Raw genomic sequence first — 26165 nt, 5'->3', positions numbered from 1 at the left:
GCGCCATGCAGCCTACGGCTCTGTTAAGTACAGCAGCTTTGACCCCTCCTGTACTCCCTGTAATCTCTTGACATGCTGAGCCAGTGGACAGAAGGAAGGACCAATCCTGCTAAGGATTGCCTTTCTTCCTCATGGCTGATGAGCAAGCCTGGGGTCAGATGGGAGAACTGATACTGGGAGCAGACACAAACTGGGTGAGAATGGATACTCTGACATTCGTGGACTTGAAATTAGGTTGCTCCAAATATACTATAATGACAAAAAATTACGGGATGTGTCAAATACACTGATCCAACAGAGAGGACAGAGAAAAAGAAAGCTATTTTCTATTTGTCTTATACTTTGTGATCCAGCCAACAAACCAGTTACACTGAGGATCCAACCTGTAGATCTGTTTCCATAAAGTTATGATACAAAAAAAAAAGCAAGAACAACAACAAAAACAAACAAACAAACAAAAAAAACAGAAAACCTGAGTCAGTGCTGAAAAACCCAAATGGAAAGGCCGTTGCACCTCCTCTCCCTCCCACCACAGAACGGCCATCAAAAGGGTCGCGCAGTGGGAAGAGATGGAACAGTTCACCCAAACAGCCAAGCTGTCCAATCAATCAATCAATCAATCAATCTCTACCAAAAGATCCATACACCCTTTAGGTAAGAAACACACAGAGGGTTTGAAAAGATGAAATAGTATTAAATCAAGTGAAGCCAAAGCCAATGCCAGCAGGACTGACTGGCCTGAGGACCAACGGACTTAACAGACACACGGGAGACAGAGGGGCCCTGCCAGGGAACAAAGGTGCAGACCTGAAAGAAAGCTCTGAAAGCCTAAGCCTTCACTCAGTTAACCTCCTCACAGGGAGGACAGTGGCAGGGCCTGCTTCACTCAGCTAACCTCCTCACAGGGAGGACAGTGGCAGGGCCTGCTTCACTCAGCTAACCTCCTCACAGGGAGGACAGTGGCAGGGCCTGCTTCACTCAGCTAACCTCCTCACAGGGAGGACAGTGGCAGGGCCTGCTTCACTCAGCTAACCTCCTCACAGGGAGGACAGTGACAGGGCCTGCTTCACTCAGCTAACCTCCTCACAGGGAGGACAGTGGCAGGGCCTGCTTCACTCAGCTAACCTCCTCACAGGGAGGACAGTGGCAGGGCCTGCTTCACTCAGCTAACCTCCTCACAGGGAGGACAGTGGCAGGGCCTGCTTCACTCAGCTAACCTCCTCACAGGGAGGACAGTGGCAGGGCCTGCTTCACTCAGCTAACCTCCTCACAGGGAGGACAGTGACAGGGCCTGCTTCACTCAGCTAACCTCCTCACAGGGAGGACAGTGGCAGGGCCTGCTTCACTCAGCTAACCTCCTCACAGGGAGGACAGTGACAGGGCCTGCTTCACTCAGCTAACCTCCTCACAGGGAGGACAGTGGCAGGGCCTGCTTCACTCAGCTAACCTCCTCACAGGGAGGACAGTGGCAGGGCCTGCTTCACTCAGCTAACCTCCTCACAGGGAGGACAGTGGCAGGGCCTGCTTCACTCAGCTAACCTCCTCACAGGGAGGACAGTGGCAGGGCCTGCTTCACTCAGCTAACCTCCTCACAGGGAGGACAGTGACAGGGCCTGCTTCACTCAGCTAACCTCCTCACAGGGAGGACAGTGGCAGGGCCTGCTTCACTCAGCTAACCTCCTCACAGGGAGGACAGTGACAGGGCCTGCTTCACTCAGCTAACCTCCTCACAGGGAGGACAGTGACAGGGCCTACTTCACTCAGCTAACCTCCTCACAGGGAGGACAGTGGCAGGGCCTGCTTCACTCAGCTAACCTCCTCACAGGGAGGACAGTGGCAGGGCCTGCTTCACTAAGCTAACCTCCTCACAGGGAGGACAGTGGCAGGGCCTGCTTCACTCAGCTAACCTCCTCACAGGGAGGACAGTGGCAGGGCCTGCTTCACTCAGCTAACCTCCTCACAGGGAGGACGTCTGCTTCAGAAGACTCGGTCAGGGCAAGGTTCTATCAGGGACTTCTCCCAACTCCCTGTTTCCAAGATTTTCTTCATTTTCCAGGGACCTCCTCCACGTTGAGTCTTTTCATCAGGAACACAACACTCTGCTCAAGCAGAACCATGGATTGGTTGTTAGGCAACAGCAGCCTTGGAGGAGCAGGCTCTGGGGAATGGGTCACACAGGCAGAGTGGCCTGGGGGTCTGACTCCAGCTTACCCTCTGGAACGTGCTTCCTCAACAAATCATTTCAACAAGACTGTTTCCTTATCCACCAAATGAGGGCACTGCCACATACCCCACGGACACACAAGAAAATGAATAAGGAATCAGAATTGCCCAAGGCAATCTGGCCTGTCACAGACAACTTTGGAAGGCCAAAACACATCGTGAAGCCTCCTCCAGAAGACTGCCTGCGGTTTCAAGCCTTCACGAGACACTTGGAAAATGTCAGCTTCCTTCCCAGACATCGATGTTGTACCTGAGAGTAACTTCAAAGAGCTATTTTCTGCAAAGGGTCTTGGACTGTAACACACGTCCTCTTCTATCTACACAAACGAGTTTCAGAGGACAGCATCTCACTGTCCCGGTGGCTTTGCCTCACTTCACAAGAGTGAAGTGAGCAATGAAGGGAGGGTAATAATCCCAACGATGACTTCATTCCCATCACCTCCTCCTCTGTCCAAACCCAGTCATGCACGTGGGTGCTTTTTCAAACATCCCTCAAACCCAAAAGCCTTAACTGTAAGGTTTTTGTTTTCAAAATTAAAAACAGCAATCCCTCTGTTCTGTTCTAAGCTATAATAAGAATCATGTTGTCCCTGGGACTATAACACCAACCTACAAAATGGAGAAAGATTCTTCAGAAAATGAACTATTTCCATGGCTAAGTCTGTGTGGTGCTTAAGGTAATCCGTATCCAAAGTGTTCGAGCTTTGGCAGCATTCTGCATTATCTTACTGGGTGATTGAAGATGTGACAGGAATGGCCATGTACAATCCAGTGGGCTTCATCTTTTCAGATCATCAGCCATCCCCAATGCCAAAGTCACGGTCAAGGTCAACATACTTCCCACTGAGGAAAGTAGGTGTCAGCAAGGTAGGTGATGCCCATTTATGCTGCCTCACATAACTACATAAAACTTAAGACTAAGACAAAACTTGATAATTAATGTTAAAAAATGCATTGCTTAGATACCAATTATAGAAACACCAGAATGCATAAAAATCCAAACTAGGATTTAAAAAAAAAAAAGAAATGAACTAAGGATAGATGTGGAAGAACAGCATGTGGCCTCTCTCCTCAGTTTATATATTGATTTTAGGACATGTAAAGAGCCTACTGTGTGCTAGCTGCTGCATGATTCTCACTCAAAAACTGGAGCTTCACTGTGACCAAAGAGACCACACAGCTTATGCTTTGTTCAAATAAATTCAATTAACCATAGCTGCTCAAGTGAATCACCAAAATTTTAATCCTATGCTGGAAGAAACTATTTGTCCTATCTAACTTCATTCTATGATGTAGCTAAATCAGGCGCCGGATAGAGTGCTTTAAATAAAAGTAGATCATCCCTACACAATCAAATTCTCTGTGATTTAGCACTACAATATTTTACCAGCTTACTCAAAATATCCATGGATTCCTTTTTAATTTAAAGCACGATAGCATAATGCTTTCTATTTATGATACCTTTATAGTCAATCTTTCTATTTAAGAATATACTGAATATAAATCGCTTAGCAGGTACGTTCTCTATTTTATAACATCAATTCCACAAGTATTTTATTTCTACATCAGTAATTTGCGTAGAAGTCATTAAATAAAATACCACATTCGTAACAGCTCTATTATGCTGTATGTGCTCCTCTGATGAGTACCAAGTCACATAATTTGGTACACAGTACTTAGTGCAAGCCTTACGATAATTTATTCTCCAAATCTGGCAAATGGAAACCTTCAGCTACTAAAAAGAACTTAAGATATTTTCTAGAGAAAAACACAAAACACTGTTCAAAAACTACCCACAATTATATGTCACTTATAAAATTATAAACTAGGCAATGATTGGAGTTAGTAATTGTGGGAAAACGATTTAAGACCATCTAATATGGTTATCTTTCCATTCTGGAATTTCTCAAAGAAGTATGTGGAGTTCACACAGTAAAAGAAGGTTAAGAAAGACAGGACTTTTTAAGTTCCACCCACAAAACGTTAAGAAAGCATCTAACCGCACTGTAAATCAAGCCTTCTGAAGCAAGGGGCTCATGCTCAAAGGCCAAAATTAATATTCTAACATTAGACTACTAGACTAATGTCATCGTTTTGTTCTCCTAAATTGCCAAGCACCCTCCTTTACATAACTTACTCAGCAAGCAAATGTAAAGCACTTTCTTTGCATTAAATATTGTGCAAGGTTCATGAGGAAACAGGGAAACAGGCATAGTCAACCTCAGCCTGAGGGAGCATTGGGCAGAGTGTGCACATGCGTGTGCGTGTGCCTGTGTGTGTGTACACACACAGCAGTGAGACACTGAATACTAACCAAACAGGGAACTGTACAAAGTCACAGGTGCTCTGGAACCAGCACTTATAAATACATTTAAAAAGAGCCAATATAGCTAGTAAGTCGTTTCTCGCTGTCATGGAGGCTTGAAGGCCAGGATCAAGGTTCAGGCAAGTTAGGCTTCTCCTGACGCCTGTCTCCTTGACTAAGACTTGATAAGACCCTCTCATCTCCGTCCTCCTGTGACCTTTCCTCTGTATCCATACAGGCACAGATACAGCAATGTGCACTCAGAACAAGCTTATTTTAAAGCCTATCTGTACTGTCAATCAATCACAAGACCTTGAATAAATGTTTGAATCACTCAGTGTTCTAGTATCAAACGATGATTACGCCTACCCTGCAGGATTACAGAAAGAACGAGGTTGCATTCCTATGGCCCAAGGAACATAGCACAGATCTAAAGCACACTGGGTTCTGAGCTAGGTCTCAAAGTAACCTGGGAAATCACACTATAAAATATTACAATAGTACAGCTTTAAGTTACGCCTCTTAAATATTATGACTTTGCAAAGTAATGACTCTAAAATACCACAACAAAACTACTCCATGTCCCCAGTATGGTTTCTTGTATTCATACCTGCTGTCTATCGTGTCAGTGCTTAGGCATGCGTGCGTCTGTCTTTCTGCCTGTCTGCTTGCCTATCTTTCTGTCTGTGCGTGTATCTGTCTGTTTAAGTATCTGTCTGTGTGTGTCTGTGTGTGTGTGTGTGTGTGTGTGTGTGTGTGTGTGTTTATACCTATGAGCCTGCCTATGTGTGTATCTTTCTATGCCCATGTGCCCATATATGTGTGTGCCAATCTGACTGTCTGCATGTGTCTGTCTTGTCTGTACATACCTGTGGGGTGTGGGGGTATGTTAGTGTGACTGACTGTCTGTCTGTCTGTGTCTCTCTGGGTAGGAGAGCATGTGTGTTTGTCGGTCTGTGTCTGTGAGCCTATATGTGCATAGGTGTGTGTATCTCTGTGTCTTTTTCTGTATGCCTGTGGTGTGTGTGTGTGTGTGTGTGTGTGTGTGTGTGTGTGTGTGTGTGTGTTTGTGTCTTCCTCTCTGAGGAGTCTCTGACCTGTGGGAAGGCAAGAGGACTGTAGGAAGCAGTGACTCTGTATTCTTGGTATTTCATTGTTTCTGGGGTATAAAGGCTGCACTGACCTCTAGCAGAAATAAGTTTCTTTTCAAATATTCAGACCAAATACCTTGTTGAGACAGTAAAGTGTACCTTCCAAGTAACTGACGTTGTCCATTCTCCCACAAAGCTTTTGGAACACCTTGGCTTGGTACAAAGAGGAACACTTACAGAAGGTTCAACAGACAACTGCTGCAACTCTCTCAGTCAAGGAGTAGACTCCTCCTGGTTTTCCATCTTTAGGACAACCCTGAGAGTTTCTCCTGTTTAAATCCAAACTTAGAAAACAAGGGATGGCCTGTAACTGAACAGTTTGAGAGCACAGCTATACCGAGTCACCTCAGGGTGAGGACTAACACCCAAGTCATCTGTGTGAGTCCAATTCCTCCTCTTCCCTGGGAGGCTGGAGAAATCCCGCACGCTACTCATGACAGACGGAGAGGAGCTATAGCCAGTTACTTTGATTCCTTCAAAGGGAATGGAAAAACGGACAGAATGAGGCCAGGCGCTTGATTCTGCAGGAGCATCCTGGGTCCGAAAGGCTCTAAATAAAAGGAAACACTCCGTTCATTCCCAAGTGCTGCTATATTTTCTCAGCAGCTGCAATAACTAAACTAAAACCCCCCCTAAATATTGTCTCCATTGAAACTTGAGTAATGATCTAATTAATAACTAACATTCTCAGCAGCATTTTTTCAATACAAAGCTAAAAGAGATTTGCTAAATAAAAAGATGTGAATTGAAACAGAGAAGAAAACTCTTAAACATTACCATGCCACATGTATGGTGGGCGGCGTTACAGTTCAAAAGCCATTCTTCAGAGTTACTCAAACTACTGTAAATAACACAGTCAGTCCCCCAACTCTGGAGCACAAAAAAAAAGACACTCTTTCAAAAATAATATCCAGTGGAATATTCCCCTTTAATTAAGTGTATTTCTATTTGGCAGTCATATATCCCCAGGTCCTTTGGAAAATAAAATACAATGCAAAAAGCAAGTACAAAGCATTTTAGATCACAGTGAGCCCAACTAAATAAAATAATCCTTTTAAATAAATTACTTCCCCCTGAATTCCCTGCAAGTTTGAAATGGGGAAATTTCTCTAACTTGCCACACTATACAGAAAACAAGCAAAACACATTAAAACTGAGCTCATGACACAGAAAAGACAACAGGATCAAGTGTCCTCCAGGCACAGATGAAAGATGGACTGTGTCGTGGGGAACATCTTTGGGCGTGGTTTGCTATTATGACATTAGTTTCTGATAGAGAAATAATGACCGCAGCATTTCCAGATGACTGATCACCTTTCCAAAATGGTTACTGGGCCATCTGTCAGCACCCAGGGATTCCCCTGTAAGTGTGTAGATGGCTTCCTGCTCTTACCTGTGACGCTCCTTTGGCTCGCTCACTCACCTCTTCTCTAATGTACTCCACAGGCAGAATTTGCAATGTTGGCAATTACCACTCACTCATTAAGGACACACTCATTTAGTCCCAGACATGCACCCATTTTATTCTGGGCACAAGTCATGTTGTAGCTAAAACATGAGCAGTTGACATGGAGGCAGAGGTGCAGCACCCACCCGCACTGGGGTTGGAATCTAAGCGGGCTGGGAGGGATAAAGCCCCGCCCTCATCCAGAGTCTCTGAAGAGCGGTGAGGAGGGTGAGGAGTTCAAAGTCAACAAGCACACAGCAGCCACAGCATTTAGCTTCTTGGAGTTTAATAATGCTTACTACAGGTTATACAAATAAAGGAGTTAAAATTTCACAGCACAGTTCAGACCAAGGATGGCTTGCATTCGGCAAATTAGGGAAACAGAAATTAATCGTGAAAGCCCTGGGGATTTGTGGAGGAGGTTTTTTTTTATATAAATAATGCTCAAAGGCTTTTTTTGTGCAGATTTCTTTAGCTGGTATGAAGAATGAAGTCATAGGCAAAGATGTAAAGTTATAAAGTAGCTGTTTGTGTGTCTCTCTGAAAACTGTAAACTCCTACATGGAAGGGGAAAAACAACAACAACACACACAAAAACAAACAAACAAACAAACAAAAACAACCCAGCACCATTGTAAAGAATACCTGCTGGAGCCAAGAGAATATACATGATTGACAGATGAGGGATGGGGGTGGACTATACCGCTAGAAGAATCTGGGCTTAGAATAAGGATACTGTTATGGTTGTGGTTTGGATCTAAAATGTTTACTACAGGTACCAGGATTTAAACCCTTGATCCCCAGCCGTTGGTGCCAATTTTGGAGGCCATAGCACCCTTAGGAGGTGGGACCTAGCTGGAGGAAGCTGGTCACTGAGGAACAGGTCTCATGCATGACTATCCATGTTCTGGGCAAAGGTTTTCTCCGCTTACTTATCAGCAGGGATGAAAATGTGCAACCTCCCATTCCTGCTACCCCATACCCGCCAGCTCGGCTCATGCCTTCCAGGCCAGAAGGGACTGTACCTTGCCAAACTTCGAGCCAAAATAAACCTTCACTCCTTTAAATTGTTACTTGTCGTGCATTTTGTCATAGCAACAAGAAGACCACTACAGTCATAAACTTGGGCAGCGAGATGCAAGGAAAAAAACAAACAAACAAACAAAAAAAAAAACAAAAAGAATGGACAAAGCTATCAATGTGGCCAGGGGTGGGGGGCCAGCAGATTCTCTACATGAGCAACTTGTTGCACAAAGGTTTAGAAACTGGGATAAGACTTTGATGTGAAGTTGAGGGCTTCTGTTTGAGGCATTCTGACCTGTAGGTACCCATAGGACTTCAAGGTCAAGATCTCCAGCAGACAAAGGATGCATTTGAAACTCAGACAAAAATTTACAGCTATGGGAGTTTCCAGTAAACAATAAGTTGACAGAATGGTGAAAGCAAAAGAACCATCTCCTACAGAGAGAGTTTTAGAATGAGGCCTCCACAGAACACCAGGTCAAGTGCTGAGTGGTGAAGGCTCTTCGTGAAGCTCTGCCTCAGTGCATAAAAACAATCTGTGTGCGAGGGACAGGTAAGCCCTCAGAAGCAGGGACTTCACAAATCTATGGCAGGAACCACAAAAATGAATCAAGCAAGCAAAACCTGTTTACTCTGAAGTGAGAATGTTGCATGTTGGTCGGAGATTCTGGGAGCACAGGGCAGCAGAGGCTAATAGCTAGTGTCCTGGAAGCTTACACTACAAGCCTTGGACGTGAGGAAAGACAAATCTCTTTCCGCTGTCCGATTTTATGATTCTAATCAAGTCCCATTGCTTGTTCTCGAAGAACAGATGCACAAACCCAACAGAGCAGTCTTCACCTTTTCAAACACCAGGAGCAGAAACGCAAGTCAGAAGCTAAAGCTGATCCTGTCTGGAGTCTTATTGCTCTGCTGAATGAATGAGAAAAATACAGCTTGTTCATGTCTACCGAGGGATGCTAAAGACTTTCTCAAATTGACTTCTTCAAAGAAAAATTACCACTAATAACTCAATTTCTTCCTAGTCTTCCCCACCCCCACCATTTTAGATAAAAGAATTTAACAAAATATTAAAAGCAAAGGAATGGCTTCCCAGGTAGCCAACTTAATGGTGACAGACATTATGAATCCCCTGCACCTCTAACCCTAATCCATCGGATAAACATATTGAGTTTCCCACTCTATGGTTTTACCAATGAAAAACAGTCTATTCCAAATGACACTGAAAAACTGTCAACCAATGCTTCTCTAAGGACAACCACAGTCTTACTGATAGCAGCCATGTGATACTTACTATGGAACAATCTCAGGTTTCAATTTAATTGTGGTAGCTAGAGGTTTATTTTCCTTTTCACAAAACAGACTACAGGGTTTCTGCTCTGACCCGACAGGTGACTCGTCTGAGTGCCTCCTACTCCGCCTGGGAAGTAGCTGAGCTCTGCCATTCGCCTCTCCTGGCCATTTACCATCCCTTCCCACCCTGCCCACCATTGCCCGGTAGCTTTTACCTGGGTCCACCTATCTAGATGACAGAGGTAGGTTTACTAGAATTCCTGCTTTCCTTGCTGTGATACTACAGGGACACTATGTCCCCTCCAAAGGTCATAGCTCCAGATCGTTTCTTCTTGCTCCTTCCCTCCAGTCACAAAGCCTCGGTCTTTCTTGCTCCCTTCCTTTAGGACTTACCCTCACTGTGCCCATCTGCCCACGATTTCTAAAGGGTCTCTTTTAGAGCCCTCCCCAGAGGACCTGGTTTACACATACCTTCTAGTCAGGTCCTAAGACATAGGCTTGAAGAGTGGGCTTTCACCAACACCATCAAAGGAAATTTTCTGTAAACTCTGACATACTATAAGGTTTCCATAAACCCAGCACAGACTCTTTTGAATACGCAAGGTTTCAATGCCAAGCAAATCCAACTGAATCTTACCATATTCCTACAATTCTCAGTGTGCTGTAAAAATAAATAAATAAACATACAGAAGACATATGTTCAGGACTTGAATATCCCTGACAAGCTAACCAGAAGTTTGTTTTTTAAAATAGGTATCTGGAGAAACGGCTGAAGGATTCAGACCCATCTTTGGAAAAGAGACAAGGTTCCAACTTCCTGACATATACTGCCATCAGGATACCCTGACCCTGACCCTGACCCTGACCCTGACCCTGACCCTGACCCTGAGATGCTAGCTCTTGAGAGCATGCCATCAAATTCTGAAAAGCAACTAAGTGGATTTATATTATTGTTAATAATTACAGTGATCGCAACCGTTACTTTTGAAAGAGGTCAATATCGGTGACCTAGATTTACTATGTTCCCCAGTAACTCTTGAAATGAAAATGCAACGCGGTTTCTAAGGTACACAGTACTTTTTGTCTACGATTCATTTCTCAAACAAAGGAAACTTAGCTTCGGGTACTCACTCATGGCACTTCGTAAGAGAGCATTGCCATTGATCCCTCCAGATCTCTTGGGAGAAGGTACAGGATTCCAATTTTTCTAGCTTTTGTTTTAGGCTTGTTCACACGTTTGGTGGGTGGGTTGGGCTGGGTTGGAGAGTTGGTGTACTGAGCCTGGGTCATGCTTATGTAACTCAGGCAGGCTTCAAGCTCAACATCCTCTTGCCTCAGCCTCCTGGGAGTTAGGCTTACAGGTAAGCACCGCCAGCCCTAGCTTACGGTAGATTCTTTGATAATTCTACAAAGATATTGTTCAGCAACCAGCAGTTTGTATTGCCAGGACTCCACAGATGGGTACTCAAGTCCCTTGGATAAAACAGAGTGATATTTGTTTACACATCCCCCCTCATATTTAAATCACCTCACTATTGGTGGTACCTCATACAGTATAAGGTATAATAATGTATTATTCAGGGAATAACCATCAAAAAATGTCCAGGGCTGGGGAAAGAGCTCAGATATAGAGTGTGTGAAACAAATATGTATATGTTCAGGACAGATACTATTTCTCCCCCAAACAATTTTGACTTGTAATTATTTAAACACAGGGACTCAGAACCCAGAGCATGCAAAGGAGACTACATTAGCAAATCAGAATTTATAAGCCCTGACAGGCATTCTTTTTTAAAATTTTTTTATTTTACTTTTTTTTTTTTACTTTTTTTATTTTTTGGTTTTTCAAGACAGGATTTCTCTGTGTAGCCCTAGCTGTCCTGGAACTCACTCTGTAACTCTGTAGACCAGGCTGGCCTTGAACTCAGAAATCCACCTGCCTCTGCTTCCCAAGTGCTGGGATTGGGCGTACACCGTCACTGCATCCTTAACCCCAAATGAGCTAAATCGCCCAAGGTCAGGATCAATCTGTATTGTGCATCTGCCCTAGGGGCCCTGACTTCTCTGAACACAAACTCATGATGCTTAAGGCATGTCCCTGTTGGAGAAGGCCTAGAGTCTCAAAGCTAACCACTCTGATTCCACAAAATATCTCTTTATTAAAGGGCTTTCACATTAGCCCCTTAGCTGGAGTTTAAGTAAATGAGTAAATGATTTATTTCTAAAGTCATTTCTGGGTATACAATATAACTGACTCTAATTGAACTAGTAAAGCCATGTAGCAATTTGGGCTATGTTTCAGTTTTGAAGATCCATTTATATGCATAACCTGAGGTTCTCTGAGACAGAAATTCTATCGAGGACCTTTTTTAAAAAGGCAATTTGACAGTGTTTTCTCTGAATTTTAAAGGTGATTAAGCCATTTTGACCAAGCAATTCTATTTCTTGGATTTTAGTAATAAAAAAATTTTTCACACAAACTCATGAAGAATAATGAAAAGAAATCTGCTATATTTCACTGTACGGTCATGAGAAACCCGTTAAAGCCCGCTGTTAAAGCCCAACAAGATTCTATGTCTTACCAGACAGTATACAGTGTTACAAAGCTAAGATAACCAGTATCCAGACAATAAATAAATTATCATAAGATACAGTTATGAAGACAAAGCAAGTCTAAGAAAAGTGAATGTAGTGTGATGCAGTTTATATAATAAAAATGCATCTGCATGTACAGTATGATTCAATTTATATAACAAGAGAACCACGTATATGTATTTGTGTATGTAAATGAATGGACAAAAGGAGGAGGGAGACACTTGCAACTGTTGCCAATGGTTATATCTGGGGAGGGTGTAGGTGGGAAAGAGTACTTTACATATTGCTTCTGTATTTCTGCATTGTCACTTCAACTGGAACATATTAGTAGCTCACTTACATCATTTTAGAAGCCAGCGAAAATAAAAATTTAAATTCCAGAGAGGGCTTTGGCTATGTAATCAATAACCAAACATCAGTAGATACAGGAGAACCCCATCTCAAAGGGCTACATTTCCATTTGACCCAAAGTGATCTCCCATTGAAGACTGGGAGGAAAAAATTAGGGTGGGTTCGCCTTGAAATACTTGCCTGCAGAAACAGATCTAACTTCTCAGTGTTCAGGATAAACACTGCAACTGTCAAGACAGGGAGAGATATCCCATGATTTGCAGAATTCAGCCAGTGACAGAGGCAAGAGAGCCTCTCTGACCCTGTAATAAAGGAAGTCACTCGTTTTTCTATGGTAAACTGATCACAGTTCAAAGCTCTGTCAAGTAGTGAGCTTGAAAACCATGTCCCTCCTCTCCCAACTCTGAATATTTGCTGGTACCTTAGAAAATGGGGTGAGGCTGGGCAGTGGTGGCGCACGCCTTTTATCCCAGCACTTGGGAGGCAGAGGCAGGCAGATTTCTGAGTTCGAGGCCAGCCTGGTCTACAGAGTGAGTTCCAGGACAGCCAGGGCTACACAGAGAAACCCTGTCTAGAAAAAACAAAAAACAAAAAACAAAAAAAAGAAAATGGGGTGAGGAAAAAAAAGCCAGATATTCAGAACTCTGTGCTCATTTAAAATAAAGGAGACTATATCACGAATTTTAAAACCTCCCCTTTTAAAAGACAATTATAAAGTCTGAAAAAGGAAATAAAACTAATGGCATTTTCTAGGGCACAGTGCATCTGAGAACTTACACTTGACAAAAGGACCGACGTGGGAACTCTCAGGCTGAATTCCTGCCACAAATGTGTCCAGTTTGGCAATAACATGGATTGTGTGCATGCAAGTGGAGGCCAGAGGTCAACTTCCCGTGTCATTCCTCAGTTGCAACATCCTTGAGCTTTGGTTTTTTTTGAGACAGGGTCTCTCACTAGCCTGGGGATGACTGACTGCTCCATGCTGGCTGTCTAGCAAGCCCCAGGATCTGCCTGTCTCTACCTCCCTGGCTCGGGAATTCTCTGGAGTAACCCCAGTATTCCCAGCTTTGTTACATAGCCCTTGGGCTCTGTCTCAGGTCTTCATTTCTATGTGGAAAACGTTGTACCAGCTGGGCAGTCTCCTCAGCCCAACTTCCCAGCACTTCCTAGTTTACTTAACTTACCTATTTTATGTGTATGAGTTTCTGTCTACATGCATAGCTGTGTACTATGTATGTACCTGGTCCTCACAGGGACCAGAGACAGCATCATCCCCTGAGACTGAACTTACAGATGGTCCTAAGTCACCAGGACTTAGGACCTGGTCCTGGTCCTTAAGCTCCTAGGACCTTAGAACCTGGGTCCTCTGAGAAAACACAAAACCAGCCAGTACCCTGAACCAGCTCTCCAACGCCAGCCAAGCACTTTCAAATGAGGGACTTTCACGTTCCAGATACTCAGATTCCTCGCTTCACCATAAAATGTGCATGCAGTGGCAGACTCCTCTGGCAGCTCCTCCTGGAAAGGGACACACACAGGCCACCATGCCTAAGGTCCCTGACACCTGTTCAACAGCACCTGTGTATGTGGTTTACCTGGCTCCTCAACCAGAGGTCACAGCAATCTCACTGAAGCCATTGAACTCTGCCAGCTGGCCTTACTTTTCCTTTTGACCTTAATGTTTTTATTGATTATTTGGCAATTTCACATAATACACTTACTTCTCGGTCCTTCCAGGCCCTCGCCCTTATGATCTCTCCGAAAGCCAAAGAAAAGATGATACCAGATTTTCACTCTTAGTCCTCGGCCCATGTTATCGTCAATTAATCCCCTGCTTCACCCTTCCAGACCATGCAACTGTATCAACAAACACCCCTAGACCGAGACTAGGAAACGGCTTCATCCTCAACTTGCTGTTCCGATTCCATCTTCACAGCAGTTGCCAGATCTGTTACATCTTAGCCGTGCCACTTAAAATAACTGCCTCGCCATGTTTTGTGGGGAGAGAGAGAGAGAGAGAGAGAGAGAGAGAGAGAGAGAGAGAGAGAGAGAGAGAGACTTCTGCAGCATGCACTATACCAACTACAGGTAACATGACTACAGGTAACATGGAACCGTGATTTAAAAGTTGGAGTTCTGGGCTAACATGGTGCTTCCCTATAATCCCAGCCTTTGAGAACCTAAAACAGGAGGATGTGAAGTTTGGAGCCAGCATGTGCTACACAGCTAGACCGAAAAACTAAACAAACAAAAAAAAAGGTTACAGTGTCAATCTACTTAGATTTCAATCCCAACTCTAAACCCATCACATGATTAGCCTCCCAAATATAAGTTCTCCAACAATGTAAACCTAAGAGACTGTTACAACTCCATAGCCCACCCACCCCACCTCTGCAAAAAAAAAAAAAAAAGTGTCTAGAAAGATGAAATGAAGTGGAGTGGCATGTTTCAAGTTCTGGACAAATATCTGGATTGGGGGTTTTGGTTTGGTTTGGTTTCCCCTTTACTAAGGTTGTTATTGAGACTATGAGAGAAGAGTTGAATGCTCCCACTAATGCCCATGGGAGCAAAGGAGGCACCATGTGCCCCTAAACATCAGTGGTCCCCAAACACTTCTCATGCATGTTTCCATCCTCCTAAAGCTAAATTGCTTAATATGGTCTCTTTTTAAGCCGTTCTGGAGGACACAGAGGCCCTGGGGATGGCATCTGGCTCCTGCATTACAGTTCAAAATCCCACACTCATGGAATTTTAAGGCTACTAGAGCTGAGCAATGTTGTATTCCTCTACCCAAATGCAGTCACAGGATGAGATGAGTCCAGAGGAAGATCCGCCATCAGGAGGTAGCCTGTGGGGGTCACTGGAACATTCCCTGACTGCCAGATGGAACTCCGAGTATGTCTTACATGTTTTAAATGAGCTGCTTCTACATGGCTCCAACAAACAAACCAATGCCCTCTACCCTGATGGAGCAAAGTGAGATTGTGGGTAGTGATCCTGGTAGTATCAGTAGGAGAAGGGGCAGAGTGGTTGTCACAGCAACAGAAATGCTGTTCCCAGCACCAATCACCATCATCCAGCACCATCCTTAACCAAGGGCTTGGGGAGGAGGGTATTAATGAGAGAGTCAACCAAGGCTCTGAGTGGATGCCTGGGACTACAGGGCCAACAGAGGACACTGTCAGGATAGAAACTCAGGGATGGCTGATTCCAGCACTTTAAGCTCTCAATGTCTACTCCTGAAGGAAAACCCAAAGCACGAGTCCCTACCTATCCACCCACCAACTCTGAGAGTGACCATGTCTCAGGCCAATGTTCTTCACATTGTAGGGGTTGGGTTCCAGTTTTGCAGTCTGGTAAACACTCTAGACTCTTCTAAGTATATTTCAAATGTGTGAAATTAAATAATACTTATAAGTACCACAGAAATGAATCATATTTATCAAAATAACAAGTTTTAAAATGAACTCACACTGAGCTGGAGAGGTGGTGCAGCAGAGAAGAGCACTTGTTGTTCTTCCAAAAGGGCCAGGATTGGGTTCCCAGTACCCACGTGGTGGCTAACAACCTTCTGTCACTCCAGCTCTAGAGAAAACAATGCCCTCTTCTGGCCTCTTAGGACACTGCACATACATGATACTAAGACATACATGCAGGCAAAATACCCATACACATAAAATTAAAGCAAATAAATCTAAAAAAAATAACAAACAAAACAAAGTGAATTCATTTGAAATGCACATCTTTTCAACCCACTGAACAGCAAAGGCTAACAATGAATGGTTCTAGTTCACGCTGGAATTGTCACTTGGATATGGATAAAAATTAAGGACCTACCAACAATATTCGTGGACTATGTTCAGACCTCGGTGATATGGATCTACTGAGGTGAAGGCCTCTGATCTAGGTGGGAAAAAGAGCTGTCTAACATGAATGAGTGTTCTGTGTTCTCTCTGGATCGGCCACTTGAGTTGAATCTGAGTTACCCGTTCTTCCTGCCTCTATGGAAATGGCTACTTTAGTTCATTCATGCCAAATAATATCCTTTAATTGTTTAGGAGGAAAAGAAGGCTTTACAAGGGTGCTGGGTACTAAACTAATGATTTGCCTCTCGGTAGCTAGAGTTGGACTTCCCCAAGAGATCATGTGAGAACCGTGAGGGAGACTCCCAGAAAAGGGGAAAAGAGACTGTTCTGTGCTCACACGGTGTATCATATTCTCACTGCAGGTTTTATGGATAGTAGTTGTGAGAGGTCTTCAGAGGAAACTCCTCTTCTGACCTACCATCCTGTCCACCTGTTTTGCTTCCATAAAGTAAAGGAGAGAAAGGGTCCAGTTCATACCAGGAATTTTTTTTTCTAAAACTGGCCATTCATTCTACTGAACAAAATGATGTCCTGGCTAAGATTTGAAAGGGAGGGCATTCCTCCCTCCCACTAGGAACTCTGGTTACATCTTCCCCAGAATGACAACATCCAAAGGGAGGAGAACCCAGCCAGGCTCTCAGAAAGTGAGGTTCCCACTCACGTGAAATGGGTTTCGCAAATAAAGATCACTCAGGGACAACTTTTTGAAAGCAGGCTGAACTATATGGACAACGCAGGATTCTCAGCCATCTACTCGCTACTGTATTAGTAGTCCACCTCCAGTCTCCCCACACCGCAGGCAACCCACTCTTTGTTGGCTGTAAAGAACTAGAGGCATGAACACTCAAGGTAGAACTGGAAAACAATATTACAGCTTGAAGAAGCAGTTCTTCTTTAAAGGGTGGGGCTTTATCAAAGAAAAAACTATTACACAGAAAAATAAATACGAAGGGATAGAAGCAAGGTTGTTCTATGCCTTGGGTCTGACGGACCTGGACATGGGAAACAGTGACATGGACTGCCCTGAGAGTTAAACAGTATCCTTGCAAACAAGGCTAACATTTGAACTTGAGCAGTAAAACCAGGTGCCTGTCAGCCTAGGGGATGTCCTTATTTCTCACAAGGTGATTACATCTCCTCCACAGACTCCTTCACTTAGGAAGTGAAAAGTAACTGTTTACAAACTGCAGTCTGGCTGTGCACTACCAACAGTGATCAGCAAATATCCTCAGGATTCTTGACCTCATTCTAAGTATCAGAAGCAGCGCATCTTGCTTTTATGGAACTCACCAAGATCTGGTTTTCAAAGCATGTGTCATCCCTGATAGTAAGCAAGCAGTGGAACTGGTCACAAATGACACGAAACGAGTCCTAGTGTGCCTCACAATTTTCATTATCAAGTAATATTTCCCCAAAGTAGCTGAGTTCACTAACAAGGCATTTGTTGAAAGTGTGAAAATTACAAAAACTATTCCTTTCTATAGCACTATTACCTAACTGCTCTGGTCCAAATATATGTAATTTGTTTGCAACTGAAGACTTTAAAATTTAAAAAAAAAAAAGTGGCAGCTAATTATTAACTTTATAAAAATCCACCAATTCATCAATTCTGGCATTTGGGTTTTGCCTGCTGCACCTAAAAAACTGGGGGTGACAAACAAGACACTGTTCCCAGAAGCTTATATCCCAGCCTGTCACAACATAACATGCCACTGTGATGGGTTCACATACAACATCACAATCGTGTATAAACCCGATTTCATATGAAGGGCAGGTAGGCAGGAACGCAAGGCAATCATTTAGTCATTCAATTCCCAGTGAACCAAAATCGAAAACAAATTAGTAGTAGCCTAAGAAAATAGCACGTTCACTAGGGCTGCCAATGATGTACCATGTTGTACAAAATCAGCAGTATAAATTGATTTACAAGCAGCTAGATTCTTGGAAAGAGGATAAACAAATATATTAGCAGCACCAGCACCCATTGGTCTCTATTGGGGATGGGATGAAAGGTTTCAAGGGTGATACAAACCTTTAAACTCCACTTCTTAAAAAGCTCTTTTGAAAGCTTTAAGGGTTTTTCCTTTCTTTTTTTTTTTTAATTCCCATATTTCCCTATCAGCTATGAAAGTAAGCACGAAGCCTGGATTCCGAGGCATGTAAGTTTTAACATCATTCACATTTTAAAAGATACAAATATAAAGCTCGGAAAAGAGAATATTTCAGCACAAAGCCCTCCTGCGTGGGTGTGCATTTGTAAAGTAAAAGTAGAATTATTCCAACAGATGTAAATGTGCTCTCTGTGATCAAATGGAGTCTTTTGAAATTCTGTTTTGACAGTTACTTGTAAAACAGCATTTCCACAGCGATTAATTCAGAGCTGGTAGTGATATCATCAAAGCTAAATCAAAACTAAGTTCTGATGGCTGAGTAATAAAAGCGGGGAGGGGGCAGGGGAGCAGAGCACACTTGGGAGGCCAACACTCAGCCCTCTGCAGCACACTGTTACATGTGAAGATGCACTCCTTCTGTCAAACCAGTTTCACCAACATAAAAACGCTCAGAAAGTGAAATTCCATTTTAAAAGTAATTTTTTCTTACACGAGGTTCTCCCCAAGACACCAGTCATGTATTAAATGTCTACAGTGTAAAAAAAAAAAATAGATGATATAATAGATCAATACACCAGTTGAAAACTATGCAAGACTGTTCTGTGGGGGAAAAATTCGAGATTACATAACACAGTCAGTCAGGGATTACACCACAAAATCCTAGTGAGAGGAATTTCTCATCCTCTGTATCACTCTGCAACTTAGGATATTAAAGTTTGAAGGGTTCAAAATATTCGGTTCTCAGTTCAAACACATCTTTAAAAACATCAGTCTTAAAAATACTAAAAGGATTAAGTTGAAATTTTACACACACACACACACACACACACACATCTTCCTACCCTAAAGAGTAGTTCTTCACTTTCTGAGATCCTGGGAGTCCACCCAGGTAAAAAGTCACTGGTTGCTCTTCCTGGTCATCTTTATTTTATGGTCTGATTTTTCCTTAAAAGAGAAATTCAATTTTTTTCAAAGCATTATACACCTGCCTGTGCATGGACTTTACTGCTAGCCATGTTTATTCAACACATTATCTCCACCAATGGATAATTTAAATTTATGGACCACTATGCATCCCACTTCTACTTCAAAAGATGGCGACTGTCCATGAATGTTTTGCCCCAAATTAAATCTCAAGCCCCTTGCTTTAGAGAAATAGGAAGAAGCACTATAGAAGTTTAGGGTTATTTTTTTAAAGTCATATCTCAAATGCATGCATATTTGTGGAATATAAGACATTTGCCTTTCTAGAAATGCTGGCTTTATAACTCTAGAGTTGTTCAATTGGAAAATTCTGTGTTTTCACACTTAGATTCAGTAGTTTACTGAGTCTAAACTCAAAAATTGTACAATATAGACAATTTCTAATTGACTAAGAAAAAACAACTTTAAACTTCTGAAAATAAAGCAATGTTCTTTTACATGCTTTTAGGAGGCCCAGATACTGTCCTGAAGGAGCGCTTAGCCTGTCAGTGTCAACTGGAAACGGTCTATCATTCGTAAGCTGTCCCCAGAAGACGCTGAAGATGCACACGCACACACATTTACATGCGTTGCACAGTGCCAACTATTTCCAACCAAAATAATCATATACACGTCGAGCCGAGCTATTTCTAGCGCAGAAGAGGGTGAACGTCCGGGTAGGCAGAGGAAACCCAGTAGCAGATGATTGCCGGAGAGGCGGGTGGCGGCGGGGTCCCCTGCCTCCCGCGCAGGACGCCTCGCACCCCGCACCTGCACCGGGTCCCCGGCAGGGCAACCGGGGGCGCGCGCGCGCGTCCGGGACGCACCCGCGGGAAGCCGAGTAGCCCGGCGGGCTGGGAGCGGCGGGAGCATCCCCGGGCGGGACCCAAAGCGCCTTCTCCTACCTGTCACTTCCAGGCGAGTCGCTGCCGGGGATGCGGCCACCGCCGCCTCCGGGAGCCCCGCTGTGTTCGCGCGCGCGCGTGTGAGTGTCTGTGTGTGTGTGTGTGTGTGTGTGTGTGTGTGTGCGCGCGTGTGAGAGCCTGTTTGCGGCGCGGCTCCTGAGCCGCTCGCGCGCCGCCACCCCCTCCCCGCCGCCGCGGCCGCCGAGCCCCTCCGGCGCCGCCCCGCCCTCCGCCGCCTCCGCCCCCCACCGGCCAGCGCCTCCCCGCTGCGCTCACCTCGGCCGCCCGCTGCCCAGGGCGCCGCCCGCCCGCCGCTCCCGCCGAGCCGGGCCCCGTGCGGCCCCGGGCCCGCCGCCCCTACTCCCGGCCGCGACGCTGCCTCTGGAGCCCAAGCCGTCGCCTCGCAGCCCCAACCTGCCGGGCTACGGAGCATGCCCAGTGCGGCGCCCGGCGGGGCTGGGGGTGGACCGGGGCCGCGCGGGCCGGCCGGGGTGGGGGTTGGCTGTCCCGGGGTCGCCGCCGCCGCCTTCCCGGTGCAGGGTCTGGGCGCGCGCCCGTGGGGACTGAGCTGAGCCAGCAGCGGGACACCACGCGCCGCTGGCCACGGACTCAGCGGGTGCCCGGCCCGGGAGGAGGGGGTGCGAGCCAGCCAGAACCGGGAGCGGGGAGCGGGAACTGCGCTTTCGTCTATGTTACATTGAACAAACACGGAGAGCTTGTACACTGCAGCAGGCACTGTGAGACAGGGATTTTATTCATTCAGCCCGAAAAACAATCTGCCGGAGGAAGTACTACAACGGGCTCACACTGAGCCAGAAAGTGATTTCCAAAGTCTTCCCCCAAGTGATCCTGAGACGTGCACCCCACTCCACCCCCCCCCCCCAGACTTCGGTTCCAGGGATGCTGGGGATCGCTGTGGCCAGCTCTCCTTGTCCTTTGAACCGACACCCGGGTGCCCGAAGTCCTGCTGAGGCGGCCTGGCCATGTGCATCCAGCGTCACCCTTTGTGGAGACCCTACACTGGAGCCGCTCCGGAACTCCCCGAGGGCTTCCTCCTACCGAGGCCACTCGGCTTCCTCCCTCTCCTGCCTGGCGGCGGCCACCAAAACCCGGAGACGTGGCACCTGCGCACTGGGGACTGGGGCCCATGCTGGCGGCTGAACTGGGCATGCTCAGCTGCCTGAACTGGGCTGGCGGGTCAAGAGGAAAGGGGTCGGTTTAGAGGTTAGCTTAAAAAAAAAATGGAGAAGAGGGCAGAAGTGTAGGCACAAAGGAACAGTCCAGGCACCGTGGATACAGCAGTTGAAAACCCCAAAGTGTCGCACCCTTCGTTCATTCTGGCCGTTTCAGCATGGATAGAAAGAAAATAACCACCAAAAGTTGATCAACTAGTGTGATGTGTGATGGTACATGCCTGTAATCCCAGTTAGTTTACAGAGCAGCCTAAACTATACAGTCGGTTCAAGACCAACCTGAACCCTGTCTCAAAACGAGAAAGAAAAAAATAATTTACCAATTTAAGGGAGATGGACTGAGAGCTACTGACCACTCTCTAGCCAAACACAAAGCTTCAGATTTAAGTTAGCCTTGAAAAAGGTTTTTCTGCAGTGTCTGCCTGCCTGTCTGTGACAAAACCTACAGAAACATTCACTAAGCCAGATCAGCTTTTCCACCAAGGTTAAAAAGAGAATAAAGATGCCAGAGAAAGCTGATACTGCACTGGTCAGGGTCTTCATGCCAGTGTGTTAAGACTGCTTTTGAGAGTGCCGCAAACCGGGCACATGAACTGCCTGAAAGGCTTTTTAAAATGCAGATTTTCATTAGACAAGACAGAAGTAAAATCATATGTTCTCCATCTCTAACAACTCATTCTGATATTGCTGCTTGTAAGCTGAGGGCTTGGGGTAGTATTTTAGGCCTGCTTTCCCTGCATGTGAGAAAGCTGTGGCTCAGAAAGGGTAAGGAATTTGCCCCAGGTTGAGCAGCCAATAAATAGTATAGCTAAACTCAAACCAGTCCTTCAGGCCTTCTCTTGTATGTCTTATGTGCCTCAAATATTATCCCCAGAAAGGGGAGCTAGAAGCTATCACTTATGTGACTGACAGTTCTTAGCAGTAGAACTTAGTACATAATATACTCAAATATAGTTAATTAGTTGGTCTTTGATGGCTAACAAAACCACCAACACACCATAGCCTGAAACAATTACTGAGTGCTCACCTTTCTCTGGATGCGCTCCTGGGACTGGTATCAGCCGAGCAGTTCTTCGCTGCAGCCACACACACAAGATGCTTCTGCATGGGTTTCATACAGCAAGCTGCTAACTCCAGCAGCAAGAAACGCCAGTCCCAACTTAAGATAGTACTTCATACACTGCGCTTTTTATAGTAGTTTATGAAAAACAGAATGGCCATTTCAAAGAGGTCCAACACATAAACAAACTTCTGTAAATCTAGACTTCTACCGTAGAGTTCACTCCGAGTTTTATAGATTAAACATTTCATTTTACGTATGGGGGGGAAAAAAAGCTCACGGTAGTCTTGTGTTCCATCAGGTGCTCACACTAACACTGAGCCTGTTACCACTCAATGTTACATGAACAGTGGAGCTTTCTGAATCCTAAATGAAATATGATTTCATGGCGGCTCCTTTTCCCACTCCTTAATGGCTTCTTAGACACTTTTCAAAGGCTTTTCTGTGCCAGACACACTCACTACTCTTTGCCCAAGACTCTCAGGTAAACATAAGACAAAGTCGTTTCCTGGATGAAGTTATATACTATCATAAGAGACAGCCAGTGACACGTTAAAATGGGCAAAGGAAATGAAAAAGAACTTCCGGAAATAGGCAGGGAAGACTGCTAGTTTGGACTGGGACTGAGATGTCCGCCCTCAGGATTTAACATTTGAATAGAACCTGGATGAACAGGGAAAGGTGAATGTCTGGGAAGAAGCCTGTCCACAGCAGGGAACAGCAGGAAGCTAGGGTGAGAATTTGTTTGACCTGTTCCAGAAACAGGAAGGAACCAGGGTGTCTCACCGAGGCGTAAAGTGAGGAGAATTGAGAATTCTGGGGCAGTTGGGAGTCACATCCTCTAAGAACACAGAAAGGACTTTGAACATAAAGCTTATAAGTAAGTACCCTGTGAGCCCATTGGAAGTTGTCAAGCAAGGTTATGACCAGATTGACTGATGGATGGATGGGTGGATGGATGGATGAATGGATGGATGGATGGTTGGTTTTAGAGAGATTCACACTGAAAATGTCTGTAGGAAAGGAAGGGTTCCTCAGAGAGCCCTTTCTTCCTGGAAGGAGAAAGGAGGTGCTGATGGTGTAATTCTGTTTTAATCGAAAGTACATTTTTTTTAAGGAAAAAGAATAAAGATAATGCCTATAGGAACAAGAACACAAAGAGGGAGCCTGTAATAAGCAGTTGTCCATACTAGGGCAGTTCTGATACCTTGCACAGCACTTGAACTCAGACCAAGGGAAATCCTCCCCTTACTTTCAGGTTTCTCCTTTTCACCAGCAGGGGTTCAGATAGGCCCCTTGATTCCTTAAAGTAGAAGTTGGTGGCACAGGATTTGACTTAAATACTATCCTGTCCACTGCCTGCTGCCCCTTGCCCATCTGGGCATGGTTCCCCAGAACTGTTAGAAGGAAGGGAGAAGAAAGGGGATAAATGGCTTTGCCTTTAACCTATGGCCATTGAGATCCTATCTCGGTTTACTATGGAAGGAGACCACTGACAGTCTCTGGGGCAGGTCTAACTGCTAGTTCTCTGCTGAGGAGATATTGAGGAGGCTCCTGAAGCCCCATTCTCCACTCTATCCCTCGAGTGTACATTTTTTCCCCTATGTTTCATGGCATCCCAAGTCTGGAGTTCATGTTAGCAAGGCCACACTACTGACCATGCCTTCTGAAAGGAAGTTCCACAACGTCTGCTGGGAACACAGAGACAATGGAGAAAAGCAGCACCTCCCAGAGTCTCAGGTTGGCAAGAAGGAAGGCAAATGGTTGAGGGTAAGGGATGTCTTCAGCCACTCGTGAAGGCTTTCCCTGGACTATGGACCCCTGAATACCCCTCTGTTTTAGAAATCAGCCATAATTCCCTAGCAATGTGCTGTTACACAAATCAGCATTAGGCACAGGAAAGTTGGAAGCATCTATTATACAAACAGTATAATCACTTGAATGTTTACAAACTCTAAGGTTGTTCTTGTGAAATATGACAGGGGGACAGCAACATTAAGGAGCTTCAGATTAACACCCTGGACTGCAAAAGACCACGTTGCATCCTCTCTAGAGAAAGGGCAATGCGGATATTATCCCAGTTTAAAGTGGCCCATTAATCAAGGTTTCTACTTAGCTCTTTACACATTGTCCTTTGGAAATGAAGAGGTCACCACTGCCCCATTTGTCCAGTTTGCCTTAATTAGAAACATACATCTTAGAAAAGGGAGCAGCTAAGAGACAGGCCTGACATGAGCTGTCTTGGCCCCAGGGTCTCCCTCCCGAACCTTGTGCCACTTTGTGCGAGAGAACTTAAACAATTTAAAGACACTGAGAACCAAAGTAAACAGTTGTAATGAAAATGGTTATAGTGGTTTGAATATTCTTGGCCCAAGGAATGGCACTTTTAGGAGGTATGGCCTTGTTGGAGGAAGTGTGTCACAGTTGGCTTTGAGTCCCTCCTCCTAGCTGCCTGAGGAGCCAGCAGTCTTCTGATAGTAGCCTTCAGATGAAGATGTAGAACTCTCAGCACCATGCCTGACTATGATGCTACTGTCCTCCCACCTTGATTTTAGGGGACTGAACCTCTGAACCTGTAACCCAGCCCCAGTCATCTTTTATAAATAAGAGCTGGCTTGTTCATGATGTCTATTCACAGCAGTAAGACCCTAACTAAGTTCAAGGGTTAGATTTGTGTTAAAAATAAGCCCTAACTTTCTGTTATATCAATTGTTGATTGAGTTTAAATAGAGATTATAACAAAAGACAAAGTAGAAATGACAGTTTAATTACATTCCAAATGATTTGTTGAATATTTTTTCTGTGAGCCAAGCTTAGGACATGATGACACTGATGGAGACTTAATAAACTGTGAAGGTGATGATGGTGATGGTGATGATGATAACGGTGATGTTTGCTATTCAGGAAGTATAACTTATATACAAGGAGCCATGATGTTCTTAAGTGGAAGTCAAGATATTTTCACTTGTATAACAACCCTTATGACCATTATTATCACTCCAGAAGGTTCTCTGGGTTCTGTTTCAGTCACTGCTCCTTCTGTGTGCATACATACTGTCCCCGCCACCACATCACAGGCCCTGCCCCACCCGAATGCCAGAGAGTTGCCTTTGCTTGTCTTAAGATTTCATGGAAAGAGAATCATGAAGACTGTGACTGGCATTTTTCATCCATTGTCTGGGACATTCATCCCTGCTGTAGCTTCTGTCTGCAGTTTCTTCATGGTTACAGTCTAGCATCATTACTTGGCTATGATAAAATACATTTATCCTACTTATTGTGGAGGTGAAAAAAATGTGGGATTTTTGTTTTGTTTTGTTTTGTTTTGTTTTGTTTTGTTTTGTTTTTGGAGACACGGTTTCTCTGTGTAGGTCTGGACCTCCTGGAGCTCACTCACTCTGTAGAACCAGGCTGACCTCCAACTCAGAGATCCTCCTGCCTCTGCTGCCTAGTACTGGGATTAAAGGCGTGTGCCACCACTGCCCAAATTCTTAAAATCAGCATCCAAAATGGTCCATGCATGGCACTGATAACTAATACACTTCTTTGTATTTTCCTTGTTCCCAGCACAGGCTAATTAATATGCTGGGCTCAATCCTTCTGTTCATGGATTGTTCTGGAAGGATAAAAAGGTAAATTCCTGCATATTTTATTCAAAAAGCACAAATAAGGTGACAGG

At 44.7% G+C, this 26165-nt stretch overlaps 1 protein-coding gene across 14 annotated transcripts in view; it reads right to left on the bottom strand.

The window, feature by feature from the left end:
- Plcb4 (phospholipase C, beta 4) overlaps positions 1-21361 on the bottom strand; it is a 356000-nt gene extending 334639 nt beyond the window's left edge. For 7 of the 14 annotated variants that reach the window (XM_011239357.3, XM_011239358.3, XM_006498936.3 and 4 more), the window contains exon 1: positions 20234-20452. The gene's annotated coding sequence lies outside the window, so the exon portion shown is untranslated. Of the gene's footprint in view, positions 1-20233; positions 20453-20509 lie in introns of those variants that run through there. The other 7 variants (NM_001355155.1, NM_001355153.1, NM_013829.3 and 4 more) reach the window with 2 other exon arrangements.
- Positions 21362-26165: the final 4804 nt, after the last annotated feature.

The sequence above is a fragment of the Mus musculus genome, chromosome 2, assembly GCF_000001635.26.
Source record: "Mus musculus strain C57BL/6J chromosome 2, GRCm38.p6 C57BL/6J".
Taxonomy (NCBI): Eukaryota; Metazoa; Chordata; class Mammalia; order Rodentia; family Muridae; genus Mus; species Mus musculus.
The sequence above is the reverse complement of the archived record's forward strand: the minus strand, read 5'-3'. Positions and strand labels throughout refer to the sequence as shown.